The sequence below is a fragment of the Giraffa tippelskirchi genome, chromosome 7, assembly GCF_054371585.1.
Source record: "Giraffa tippelskirchi isolate mGirTip1 chromosome 7, T2T-mGirTip1v1.2.pri, whole genome shotgun sequence".
In the NCBI taxonomy this organism is placed as follows: Eukaryota; Metazoa; Chordata; class Mammalia; order Artiodactyla; family Giraffidae; genus Giraffa; species Giraffa tippelskirchi.
In genome coordinates this window covers 49,176,847-49,188,587 of record NC_137281.1, presented here as the reverse complement: position 1 = coordinate 49,188,587, position 11,741 = coordinate 49,176,847, and the positions used below count along the sequence as shown (strand labels likewise).

The 11,741-nt window shown below is 59.0% G+C and overlaps 1 protein-coding gene across 2 annotated transcripts in view; it reads left to right on the top strand.

The window, feature by feature from the left end:
- GSE1 (Gse1 coiled-coil protein) overlaps nt 1-11,741 on the top strand; it is a 395,186-nt gene that overhangs the window by 224,496 nt on the left and 158,949 nt on the right. The gene's annotated exons all lie outside the window — the stretch shown is intronic.

The following is an 11,741-nucleotide window of genomic DNA, read 5'->3' as shown; positions in this document are numbered from 1 at the left end:
ACTTGCCCAGGCAGGTGAATGGGGACAGAACCGGGATCTGAGCCTCCTTCCCAGGAGAAGTTTCCACCTGCGACCTGAACCACAGCACAGCCCTGTCCACCCAGCCCCTGCGTCCAGCAGTGCCCTGGATACCCGTCGCCTCTTGTTAGGATGCCGAGCTCGTTACACTGATGACCCACACCCGACGGAGCCGGAGTCTCTCAGGGCAGAAAAGCAATCCTGCCCAGTCTTAGGAGCGATGAGGGCTTGGGAGGACTGCTGGGCATCCTTGGGGAGGACCGTACCTCGTTCCTCGGGGGTGGGCGAGTGGGCAGGGCCTTTGGCCCCCGGGGCTGCATCCCCAACCACCAGCGTGGAGAAACCCTGGTGACCCAGTCAATGTTTCTCTTAATTAGAGACAATTAAAACAGTGTGACAGTGGCAGTTTGGTAGCTTCTTTAGGAGGAAGCAGAGAGCCCAAACGGAACCTAAAAAATAAAATAAAACCGAGTGAATTTTTAATAGCGATTATCTCCTGACACATAGCACGTTGCCATCTGGCAGATGCACAAGCCCACTGAAGCTTGAGGCTGGGGAGCAGGGAGGGGGTGGCGGGAGGAGGGGGGCGTAGGGTTCCTGCCTGCGGCCCAGAGTGAGGCACACCCTCCGTGATGGCCCCCGTGGCACCTCGGTGAGCCGGGCCACACTGGAGGGCCTCGCCTGCCCGCCCTGGGCTTTCTCAGCCCGGCCCCCTCACCTCAGAGACCCCACCCCCGGCTGACCCGAATGGAGAGGCTGGGGTCCCAGCATCTCAGCCGATTGTTGGGTTCGTTCTTATTTTGTGCCACCCGCCGGCCCCTCAGATCAGTCCTTCCGCCCATCATGTTCCTTATGTGTCTGCTTGTGCTGGAGCCGGGATGGGGCTTGATGGCTCAGGTGTGAAAAGTATGTCCCTGTCACTTCAGGTTGGGGAGAAATCTTCCTCAGTGGTTACACCCTAAGGTGCTGGGGCGCTGTTGACGTTTGGGGCCGGATGCTTGTTGTGGGGGCCGTTCTGTGCATTGCTGGCCTCTGCTGGCTGTGTGCCAGTAACACCCCCAGTTGTGACAATGAAAGAGGTCTCCAGACTCTGCCAGGGTCCCCTGGGCAGAACGGGGGCGCAAAATGATGGCCACAGCCGAGAGTCACTAGCAACCCTGGGGCCACCTCACCCTGCACGCAGTTGGCGTCTGAGAGGGGAGGGGCGTGTGCCCTGGGGAGGGGCTGGCCACACGGGAGGCCCAGCCTGGTTGCAGGTCACGAGGGAACCAGTGGTTCCCAGTCAGGAGCTTGTGTTCTGGCAGAGAGTGATGGAAACAGCGCCCGTCACACTGTGGAGTTGTGTAAAGGTGCACATGCTGCGAGGACCTGGTTATGATGCAGTGGGGGTTGGTGAGGGGGGCTGCTGGGTGAAGTGGGAGGATCACTGGCCGCCCTGGGGCAGCTGTGATAAAGCTCCATGAACTAGGTCCTGAACCAGATGTGTATTCTCTCATTTCAGCTTCCCCCTCAGGCCTGCTCCCTTTGGGGCTCCCAGGAAGAACCGTTCCCGCCTTTCCCAACTTCGGTGCCGTGCCTCCCGGCTTCTGGCGGCTGCCTGCTCTCCTTGGCTTGTGGCCTCAGCCTTGCTCCGTCTTCACAGGCCTCCCTCGTGTCTTACACTCATTCTAGGACCTAGGAGCCACTCAGATAATCCAGGATGGTCTTACTTCAAGATCATTAATTACATCTGCAAAAACTCTTTTTTCCAAATAAGGCCACATTCACAGGTGTCCGGGAGTCAGGATGTGGTTCTTGGGTGCCAGAGCTGGTCACATCGAGGCTGAGGGGGCTCCAGGCAAGACTCAGAGGGACCTGAGCAGGGAACCTGCCTGAGGTGTCCAGGAAAACAAGGGGTGGGGAGAGCAGGGTGCGCGCGCAGTAGTGCCAGAGACTGGCCTTTCCTGGGAGGGAGGTGGGAGCCTGCGAGGGTTCGGGCAGAGAGAGGCATGAGCCAGCCTCCCTTCCCACGAGGTCCTCTGGAGGGTGGAGCACAGGGCAGGGAGAAGCCGGGGACTGCGAGCTCTAGTTCGTTGGCGGCTGCACCAGGCAGGCAAGAAGAGGGGTCTGGCTCACTTCTGCGCAAGAGCTGGCCTCGGTGTGGTGTGGATGGTTGTCTTCCCAAACAGCCCTCCCACCTCCGCCCTCTACCCTCCCTGCCACATTGGCAGCTGTTGTTCGTGGGCACAGGGAGGAGAATAGCTGGAGCTGCAAGGAGAGAGGCCGGTGGGGGGCCCCAGCGGCGGGGATGCTGTGGGACCGTGCCAGCTCTAAGTACCTGACATCTCTGTCTGCAAGGTTTCCCGCCGTTAGACCTGAGTGCCTGGTGCCGATGACGTGACCCCGCCTCACCATCGCTCCTCCGCCTCACCATTGCTCCCCCGCCTCACCATCGCTCCCCTGCCTCACCATCACTCCCCCACCTCCCTCTGCGGCCCTTACCCCCTCTCTCCCTTCCTCTCCTTCTCCCCACTCTCTGCCAGGCCGGCCCGTGCAGGGAAGCTGAGCCTCCAGCCCCCAGGGCTGCGAGAGCAGGGTGCTGTGTGGTCCACCTGCCAGTTTCCTAAATGAACGCCCCTTCTACCTCTCCCTCCTCCCGTCCTTCCTTCTAGAAGGTGCTAGGCGCACCCCTGGCACCCAGGGACTCCCAGCTCGGACCTTGGGTCTGAATTTCACGGTAGTCTCCCGCTTGGCTCTTTCTACGGACAGTTCTTCTTTATCTCCTGATTCAGCCAGGGCGACCCCACATCCCCCCGTGCCACAGCTGATATGGTCCAGGGATGATCAATTTTAACTAGTCATAACATTCCCACATTCCCGGTGGGCTCACTGACCTGCTCAGGTGGCTGCAGTGACCCATCTCTGCTCGGGCCCTCACGGACAAGTTCCAGCTTTTCTGCCTGACCCTTCTTCATTTCTGCCCCCACCAGCCAGGCCTGCAGCCTGGGGCCGCGGGGAAGTGGGAATGTAGTGGGGAGAGTGGCTGAGCCTTTAGTCAGTGCTGAGGGCCCCACGGGCCTGCACGGTGGGGAGGGTGGTCACCAGGCCATACGCGGCCAGGCTCCGACCACTTCCAGGGGCTCTTCCTTCCCGGGGTGGGGGGCGGGGAGGGGGCCGTTTCTGGCCACATCTGAACTCCCACAGGCCGGGCCACCTGCTGCCCCGTGGGACTCAAGACGGTGTCCCGAAGTGGGCGGGGGCTGGAGCCCGGGGTGCTGGTCTTTCAGCCTGCCAAGCCGAGAGAGACAGACCTCTGTCTGAGAACCCGTAATTACGCTGAGGAGTGATTACTTGTAATAATACCAGCCCAGCCTTCAGAGCTGGTTTATCTGTAGCCTGCTGTGGTCTGTGTGCAGAGACAGGCAATTTGGGGCCTCAGTAATCTTTGCTGCTGGGGCTGCGGGTCCCGTCTCTCTGTAACTTCAGGAGCCTGCGTCTGGGTGTCCAGGCCTGTGGTTTCCCCAGCAGGAAGCTCTCTCAGGAGGGAACAGGGCATCTTGCCTCTACTGGGAAGGGAGAGAAGACAGGAACCCAGTGGAAAGTATTTCTCTTGAGCCCTGTGACTGTTCCTGAGAACAGGAAGGGCTAGGAACTTCCCAGGGGGGTCCACTAGTTAAGACTCCACACTTCCAATGCAGGGGGCTGGGGTTCGATCCCTGGTCGGGAAACCAGACCTTCATGCATGTGTGCCACAACTAAGACCTAGCACAGGCAAATAAATAAATAGATATTTCTTAAACAAAGGCAACATGACAGGCTTCCCGAGGCCTGGGGTGCCTGGAGGGAGTCCCTCGGCAGTCTGGAGGGCCCGTCAGGGTTGGGGTGACGTTCAGAGACTCACAGACTGCAGCCACTTAGGGGCTGGCCCTGTCTTCCGCACCTCCTCACCCTCCATCCTCACACACACATCTGACCGTTCCAGATAAGATGAGCTATGCTTTCCTCCCCACCCCGTCACGGCCTGGTGGGAACATTGTGCGTGTTTGGGGTTCAGGACGGAGCAGGGGGGTTTCTGTTGTCCCAGAGTTGGTCCTCGAGCTGCCGCTCTTGCCTCCCATTCCTGGTTCCGGCTTCACCAGGCGTTTTTAGCCCTTTATGTTCCCATTTGCCCCACAGCCTCCACACAGCTTTCTGTAATGCTGTTCCTTGCTGACTGCAGCTTTTCCTTTGGGTGGAGGGTTTCCTGGCCCGTTTCCTGGGTCTCCTTGGTGTGGATGTGTTCATGTGACTTTGTGGTTCCAGGCGTCCTGCCGAGCTGGTCTGCACCAGGCTGAGGACTAGGTGGGTTCTCCGGCTCTGGAGTCTGTTCCCATGTATGCAGAAGGTGCTCAGTAATGATTCCAGAGAAGTGTTCTGTTTTATATGCTTCCCACTCTAGCCAAAACCAAAACTGAGATCTTCCCCTGTGCGCTGCCTGCTTGTGAACACTGCCCTCGTGGCCAGGGCCCGCCTTCCTCCCGGGTCAGGCCATTCGCCGAGTGGGTGCCTCTGCCTGCCACCCCCACCCCGTCCTTATGCCTGCAGAGAGCCTCCTGGGCCCTTGGGAGTCACTCGTGAGGCACAGGATAGGCTTCAGGGATTTGGGTTTTTTTAGCGGTTTTATTGAGATACAGTTTGCATACCATGTAAACCACCATTTTAAAGTGTACAAGCCAGTGGTTTTTGGCACAATCACAGAATTGTGCAACCATCACCACCATCTCATTCCTGAACATTTGCATCACCCCACAAAGAAACCCCACTGTCACCCCCCTCCCCGGCCCCTCACAATGACTAATCTACCTTCTATCTCTGTGAATTTACCTATTCTGGACGTTTCCTGTTAATGGAATCATAAAATTTGGAGCTTTTTGTGTGACTTCTTTCATCAAGCATCATGTTCTCAAGGTTCATCCATACTGTAGTGGGAGTCAGGACCTCACTCCTTTTCACAGCTGAATAATATTCCAGTGTAGGGATGGACCACATTTTGTGTATCCATCCATACATCAGTGGGCATCTGAGTAACTGCCGCTTTTTGTCTCTTCTGACTAGTGCTGTGTGAACACATATGGACATGTTTCTGTGCAGACGTGTGTTTTCAAATCTCTGGGCCCCCCGTGTGTAACTCACTTGCTGCCTCCTGTCTTAAGGACTTCTTGTTGGTGTTGAGTGCTGGGGGACAGCTAGGGGTGCCCAGCATCATGGGGAAGGGGACAGTTCTTGAGTGTCACCATGTGCCCTGAACTGGCCCCAGCCTGTTCACAGAGGCCTCAGCAGCTCCGGGCTGGGCTGAGATCGTGCCCTGTATGTGGTGGGGAAACTGAGGCCCGGTGCCAAGATCGGTTCTCTGCTCGCAGTTCTCCAAGTCCCATTTTCAGATCAGACGGTGGCGGGGGCTGGAGATGGCATGGCAGAAACGGCGGCACTGGGTGGTCCCTTTGTAGTGTCTCCTGTGTCCCTGGCCTGTCCCAAGCCCTCAGTTGAAATCTCTCACCTCTCACAACCCTTCACGGGTGTGTAGACTGGTGCTGTTCCCACTTGACAGATGAGGAAACCGAGGCAAAGAGAGACCAAGTAAATGCCGGCCACGGGCCTTCATGTCAGGACTGGAGCTGACAGTGGTTTGTCTCCAGATGCTGTTGCCTGATCCCCAACATTCTGCTGCTGGGGTGAGAGGTAGATGTGTGGACGAGGAGGGAGGGAAGTCCTGGAGCACCACTGGGCTAGATGAGACCCTGCCTTTCAGGGCCTCTGTGTGTTGATCTTTTTTAATGGAAGGTCCCTACTGCTGTCCCTATTCCTCAGCCCACCCTTTAGGGCTCTGCTGCTCCTGGGGCCCGGTAGGGCCCCCCCAATCCCAGCCACCCCCAAGCTGATCAGCGCCCACTGCCTGTTCCTGCTGTGTGCGTGGTGTCTGATTGCCCTCCCAGGAGGGAGAGCAGGGGCCATCCACCGAGGGGTGTCGTTTTCACAGCAGGTGTGGCAGACAGTGGGGGCGTCCGAGGGTCCCTCGGAAGAGTAGGGGCCAGATTGGGTGGCCAGCAGCATCAGGACCTGGGCCCCCTAGACTGATTTTCTGCTTGGCACCCCCCAGCAGCCCCTCCTCGAGGTTTCAGCTTGAGGCCTAGAACCCTCCATCCGCCTCCCTCCACTCCTGAAATAATAATCGCCCGAAGCAGCTGGGTTCCGAGCTGAGCGAGCACTGTCGGGTCCCCCAGGGGGTGGCGCATGCAGAAACCACGGGTCTCTGTCACCCCCCTCCCTGGACAGCGTGTGCTTGCCTCCGATCGGATTTCAGTCTTGCTTTTTGGCTCGCTCTTGCTTCCTCTCTGGGTCGAAGGGCCTCCTGCCTCGTTCCCGGCAATTTCCCCCTTCGCCGTTCCACCAACTCCAGCCAGTCCTGACCCTGGCTCAGCCCCCCTGAGATGAGAGCCAGACTTGCTGGGTTCAAGTCCAGGCTCTCTTGATGGCCAACTGTCAGCCTCAGCGTGTAGCTCAACCGCTCTGTGTCGTCCGTTTCCTTATCTGTCAAATGAAGAAAAATGGTACCTCTCATTTTGAAAGATTAACTGAGATAAACCACAGAAAGTCACACTGCAGCATCTGGCTCATGGTCAGCCGTTCTGTTGATGGGAGAGGCGCAGCTCAGACTCCGAGATGGCGGGGAAGAGGTCGTGTTACATAGGTGGGGGGCACAGGGATGGGGTGCTTGAGAAGGCCTTTGAGGGCACATAGGAGTTTTCTTGGTGGGTGTTGTTCAGTCACTAAGTTGTGGCCGACTCTTTGTGACCCCATGGATTGCATGCCGCACTCCAGGCTTTCCTGTCCTTCACTACCTCCCAGAGTTTGCTCAGATTCATGTCCATTGAGTTGGTGATGCCATCTAACCACTTCCCCCTTTGCTGCCCTCTTCTCCTTTTGCCTTCAGTCTTTCCCAGCATCAGGGTCTTTTCCAGTGAGTTGACTCTTCGCTTCAGGTGGCCAGAGTATTCATTTTGGTGGATGAGGAAGGGACAAAAGGAACCCCAACCAAGGAACTGAAGTTACATCTGTGTGGGTGGACTCCTCCTCCTTCCAAATGGGGTGTTGATGAGAGGCTTTCAGTTGAGCTGAAATCCTGTCCTGTGCACAGGCCAAGGTTTGGACAATCAGTGCCTGTGTGCTGGAAGTGCGTGGTGTGGTCAGTTTCCAGGAGCTGAGAAGAGCTGGTGAAGACAGGGCCTGGCAACCTCTCTTTACCTTGATGCCGCCAATTCTGCTGCTAGAGCCAGTAATGCCTCTTGGAGGGCCTCCACTCTGCGTTGGCGCTTTGGGAGATGGAGCGAGAAGCATAGGAAAGGTGGAGTGAGGACGGCGTGTGCCCCGTGCTTCATCTGCACTGACTTCACTAGTCTCACAGTGGCCAGAATGAGGAGGTGCTTCTGCTCTCACCCCCATTTTACAGGGGAGGAAACTGAGGCCCAGAGCTGTTACGTATGACTTGCCCGAGGTCAACAGCTGGGCTGCAAGCCTGTCCCCCACTCCAGCAACGTCCACACCCTTAGCCCCTGTGCTTAGCAGCTGCTGCAGGACAGGCCACCCCTTCACCTCAGGGCTCAGTGGCTTGGTGTCTGGTCCCTGACTGTGACCCCTGGGATCATCTCACCTCTGGATTTCACATCCTCACCTCAACAGCGGAGCTGCTGTTGCTCACAACCCTTCTGGTGGTTACGTCCATTTAGAGGCTCTGATGGTGGCAAAAGGGGTTTGTAAGCTATTAATGAGTGCCTGCTGGCTGCTGTCCTTGTCCAGAGGAGAGCAGCAGAGAGGAGGTGGGAGTGGCCTGGGGCCTCAACATGCCAGAATGCTCTGCCCGTGGGCTGCGTCTGCTTTGGGGGGTGCCCTGGGAGGTGCTTGGCTCTGCTGGGTGAGAGGCAGGAGGGGCGTGATGGTTTGCCCCGGGGGAGGGGCAGGTGTGGAGCTGGGCCTGGCGGGTGCCAAGCACATGGGTATCCCGACAGCCTGGGCTCCAGTCCCCACCCGCAGCACTGGCCCCATGGGTGACCTTGAGTGGGTCACTCCACCACTCTGTGCCTCAGTTTCCCCACCTGAGCCCTCGTGTGCTGAGGGGCTGGCAGTGAGGGCTGGGAGAGCCCCCGGGGGCCGAGGGTCTGCCCAGGCCTGGTGCACAGCAGCACCCTGGAAACTTGTCCCTGTGCCCTTCCCCTCCACCAGCCAGCGCCCGGCTCCGGGCCACTGTCCCCCCCCACTTGGCAGGCCCTGCAGGATCAGGTGTCCCAGAGGCGGCAGGCTGAGACCGCCAGGCCTCCCGGCCACACACCTGAGAACCCGCTGGCTGGAATGTTTGCTTAATTAATTGACTTTGCGAGAAGGAGCCTGTCCCCGAGTAAATCTACCAGCAGGCCCCAGTGCTCGCCGCCACCCGATGCACGGATGCAAGACTAGACTTTAAATAAGGGTGTGGTTATTGTTTGAATAATTGAAGAACACTGGGGAGACAGCCACCCTCAGCTCACCGTCCTTCCAGCCACGGCCAGCTGGCTCTGGGCTGCTGGCGGCCCCTCAGCCCACAGACGGAGGGGCTCGCAGACCCGGGTACTGGTTGAAGCCCCCTAGCGGCCATCAGGAGAGGGAATCGATTGAGTGCCCCCATTTTCCAGGTTGAGAAACTGAGGCCGGGGAGGTTAAAGGGCAGAGCCTGGGCCTGGGATCCGGCATCCTGGGCCTGGTGGGGCTGGTCTTGCTTCCTTGCAAGGGGCGGAGGTGGCCCCACTTTTGAAGCCTCTCACGGATGTGATGTTTCACCCACGGAGGCCCGTGCACTCACAGGCGGTGGCAACGTTGTGGGGCGCTGGAGAGCGTTTTGCGTCATGCTCGAACAGAATCTCGAGTAAAGTCACCTCGTGGGCTCCCTGCTCCGCTGTTTGCTCCCAATCCTGCAGTGAGAAGGGCCAGGAGGTGCCCATGGGCCCTACACACTCCAGCCCTGGCCTGAACTCCCTCTGAGCAAGCTGGGCTCAGCCAACAGGTCACAGGAGGGTTTGAGGCCGGGGTGCTGCCCTTCCCCTCCTGCTAGTGATCCACAGCTTCCTTCTGGACGTAAACTGTTTTTTTTTTTTTTTAATTAGTTGTTGTAAATTATCCCTCCAGAAACCAAACAGCCGTTTGAGCTGAAAGAGTAACTAGTGTGTAGTTCAGGGGTGTGCAGGCGTGTCCTGGAGGGGCGATGCCACAGCTGGGGTGGTGACAGCTGACATGGCCCCGTCCGACTTGACAAACATCCACTCACCTTCTCGTACCTGTCGGGGGAGGAGGGAACACTGTTATCTGCCGTTTTACAGACGGGGAGATGGAGGGCACAGAGGGTACATAACCCCCCCTCCTCACACAGCAGAGACAGGACGTGTGAGCATGGAAGCCTGAACTGGAACCCAGCTCACGCCCCCAGAGCCCCTTGCCCTGCAGCCAGCCCTCCTGCCCGCCCTGTCTCTCTGGGCCACCCTTCCAGCTTGTGCTCTCTGCCGTGACAGCCGATGGGGGCGCCCCCTCCCCTGCCCCTTCCTCCCCTGGGCCCAGCTCACCTGCAGCTGCCTGGGCACGGCTGCACCTGAGTCAGGCCTCAGGCAGGTACCTGCTCAGTCAACCTTGATTCCTCAGCACCTGTCCTAGGCCCCTTGCCAGGGCACCCACCACCCAGATGGTGCAGTCGGGCCCTTCTGCCACTGCACACAAAGGCAGGATTTATGGTTGTCAGGAAACCATCTGGAACATTCTGGGTGACATTCACACCACCACACCTCCCCAGACACGTGAGGGATAGCTGAGCCCAGAGAGGGGCACCCCAGGGCTGCCCACCCACGGTTCCCCGTGCCCTCGGGGTACCTGTTCTAGCCCCCGCTTTCCCCCCCGAGGGCAGCGTAGGCCCAGAGAAGGAGACCAAGGGGCCTGCAGTCATACAATGGGGCGTGGCTGGGCTGCAGGTCTGGCCTTTGCACAGCGGTTCTCACAGCAGAGGAGCGGGTCTCTGTCCTCCTCTCTCCCCCAGGGCCTTCACCCCGCCTTCACTTCTTGCAGCGCAGGGGAGGGGAGGGCCGAGCCGCCTGCCTCGCCTGGGAGGGCATCCTTCACCCGCAGCTCCACACCGCCTCCGCCGCATTAAGGACAGACGGATGACGGCTAATGAGCCTGCTCGCACCATTAACACCGGGGAGCCTTGCCGGGATTACCGCTCGCAGCCCGCCAGGGCCTGCTTGTCACTCTCGCGATGGCGCCGCGGCGGCTGGCGGTGCAGCAGGGTGCCCTAATTGTTCCTGTAACTGAAGCCTCAGGCCCCCCCTCCCGGGGACCCACCCCACCCCTGCCCGGCTCGTCCCTGGGGGTTGAGGGTCCCAGGAGCTGCTGCTGGTGGCCCTCCTGCCCCCTAAATATCAACTGAGAAGGGGAAGAGCCCCTCTCATGACCCCCCCCACCCTCGGCCTGGATGGGGGACCACCTCCCCTCCACCAGGATCGGTCTTGGCTGAAGCCCCTGGGGGCTGGGTCGTGGCCCCATTTACAGATGAGGGAGGGCCCTGGAGGGTGGTGAGCTGCACCCAGGCCTCAGCCCCCTCTCACACATGTACATAACACACGCTCGTAACACTCCCTACACACCCACACACGTGTACATTCTCACACATGCGCACACTCACAGTCACCTGTCTGGGCACATGTGTACACAGAAGCTTACCCTCACGTATAGTTACACCCTACTCTCACACAGTCACACATTCAGCCAACACCCGCCCTTTTACACAATTCAACTACGGTCTCACACACACACTTGCATACATGTGCAGAAATGTTCACACGGACACTCAGACCACACCGTCACACACGCTCAGCCTCCCACCTGCTCTCTCACATTCATACACAAGTGCACACGCGTCTTGGGAAGCCCCCCAGAAGTGCACGGCCCCTCCCCCAGCTTCCCCAGAGTCACACCTGCCCTCAGGGTAGCTCAGCTCACGGTGATGTTTCTCCCCTCAGAGAACTCACAATTCTAAACGGATGTGGCCTCCCTCTGTGTGGAACCCTCTGTGGCTCACTGTGGCCACGTGGGGCGCTGATCTGGGGTGGGGACGGGGGTCTGCCAATGCTGACTGAGCACCAGGGGGCAGGGGGACCCCAACACACGGAGGGTTGTGGATCCTCTAGGACTGGACAGAACTCTCTGAGCGAGCCTGGCTGCCATCACTACAAGGACCGTCAGCCCCACCCCCCCGGGAAAGTTCCCATTAACTCAGATCTGGTTTTCAACCCATAAGCGGTGCGTTTACCTGGCCCTGGGAGCTGCACCTTCCTGCTTGTCCAGTAAGCTGGTCGCACGCAGCTGGAGAGCAGTGATTTGAGCGCTGCCTTTGCGGGCCTGGGTTCCGGGGACTGTGGGAGTTGCCCTGGCTGCAATGGGGTCGTGTCTTTTTCCTGGGTGAATTGACTTCATAAACGCTTATGGAGGGTTTGTGTGAGCTGGGCAAAGCTGAGCTGGCTGCAGCCCACAGCAGCCTCTAGTTTCCTCCCATCTCATCTCCATGTTACAGGGATACAGGGCCCAGAGAGGCCAGGCGACTTGCCCAGGTCTCACAGCTGGGGACGGAGGGCTGGGATTTGGATGCGAGCCTTCTCGCCCACTTGGAGATCCCTGTGCAGCCTTGAGCAGAGCAG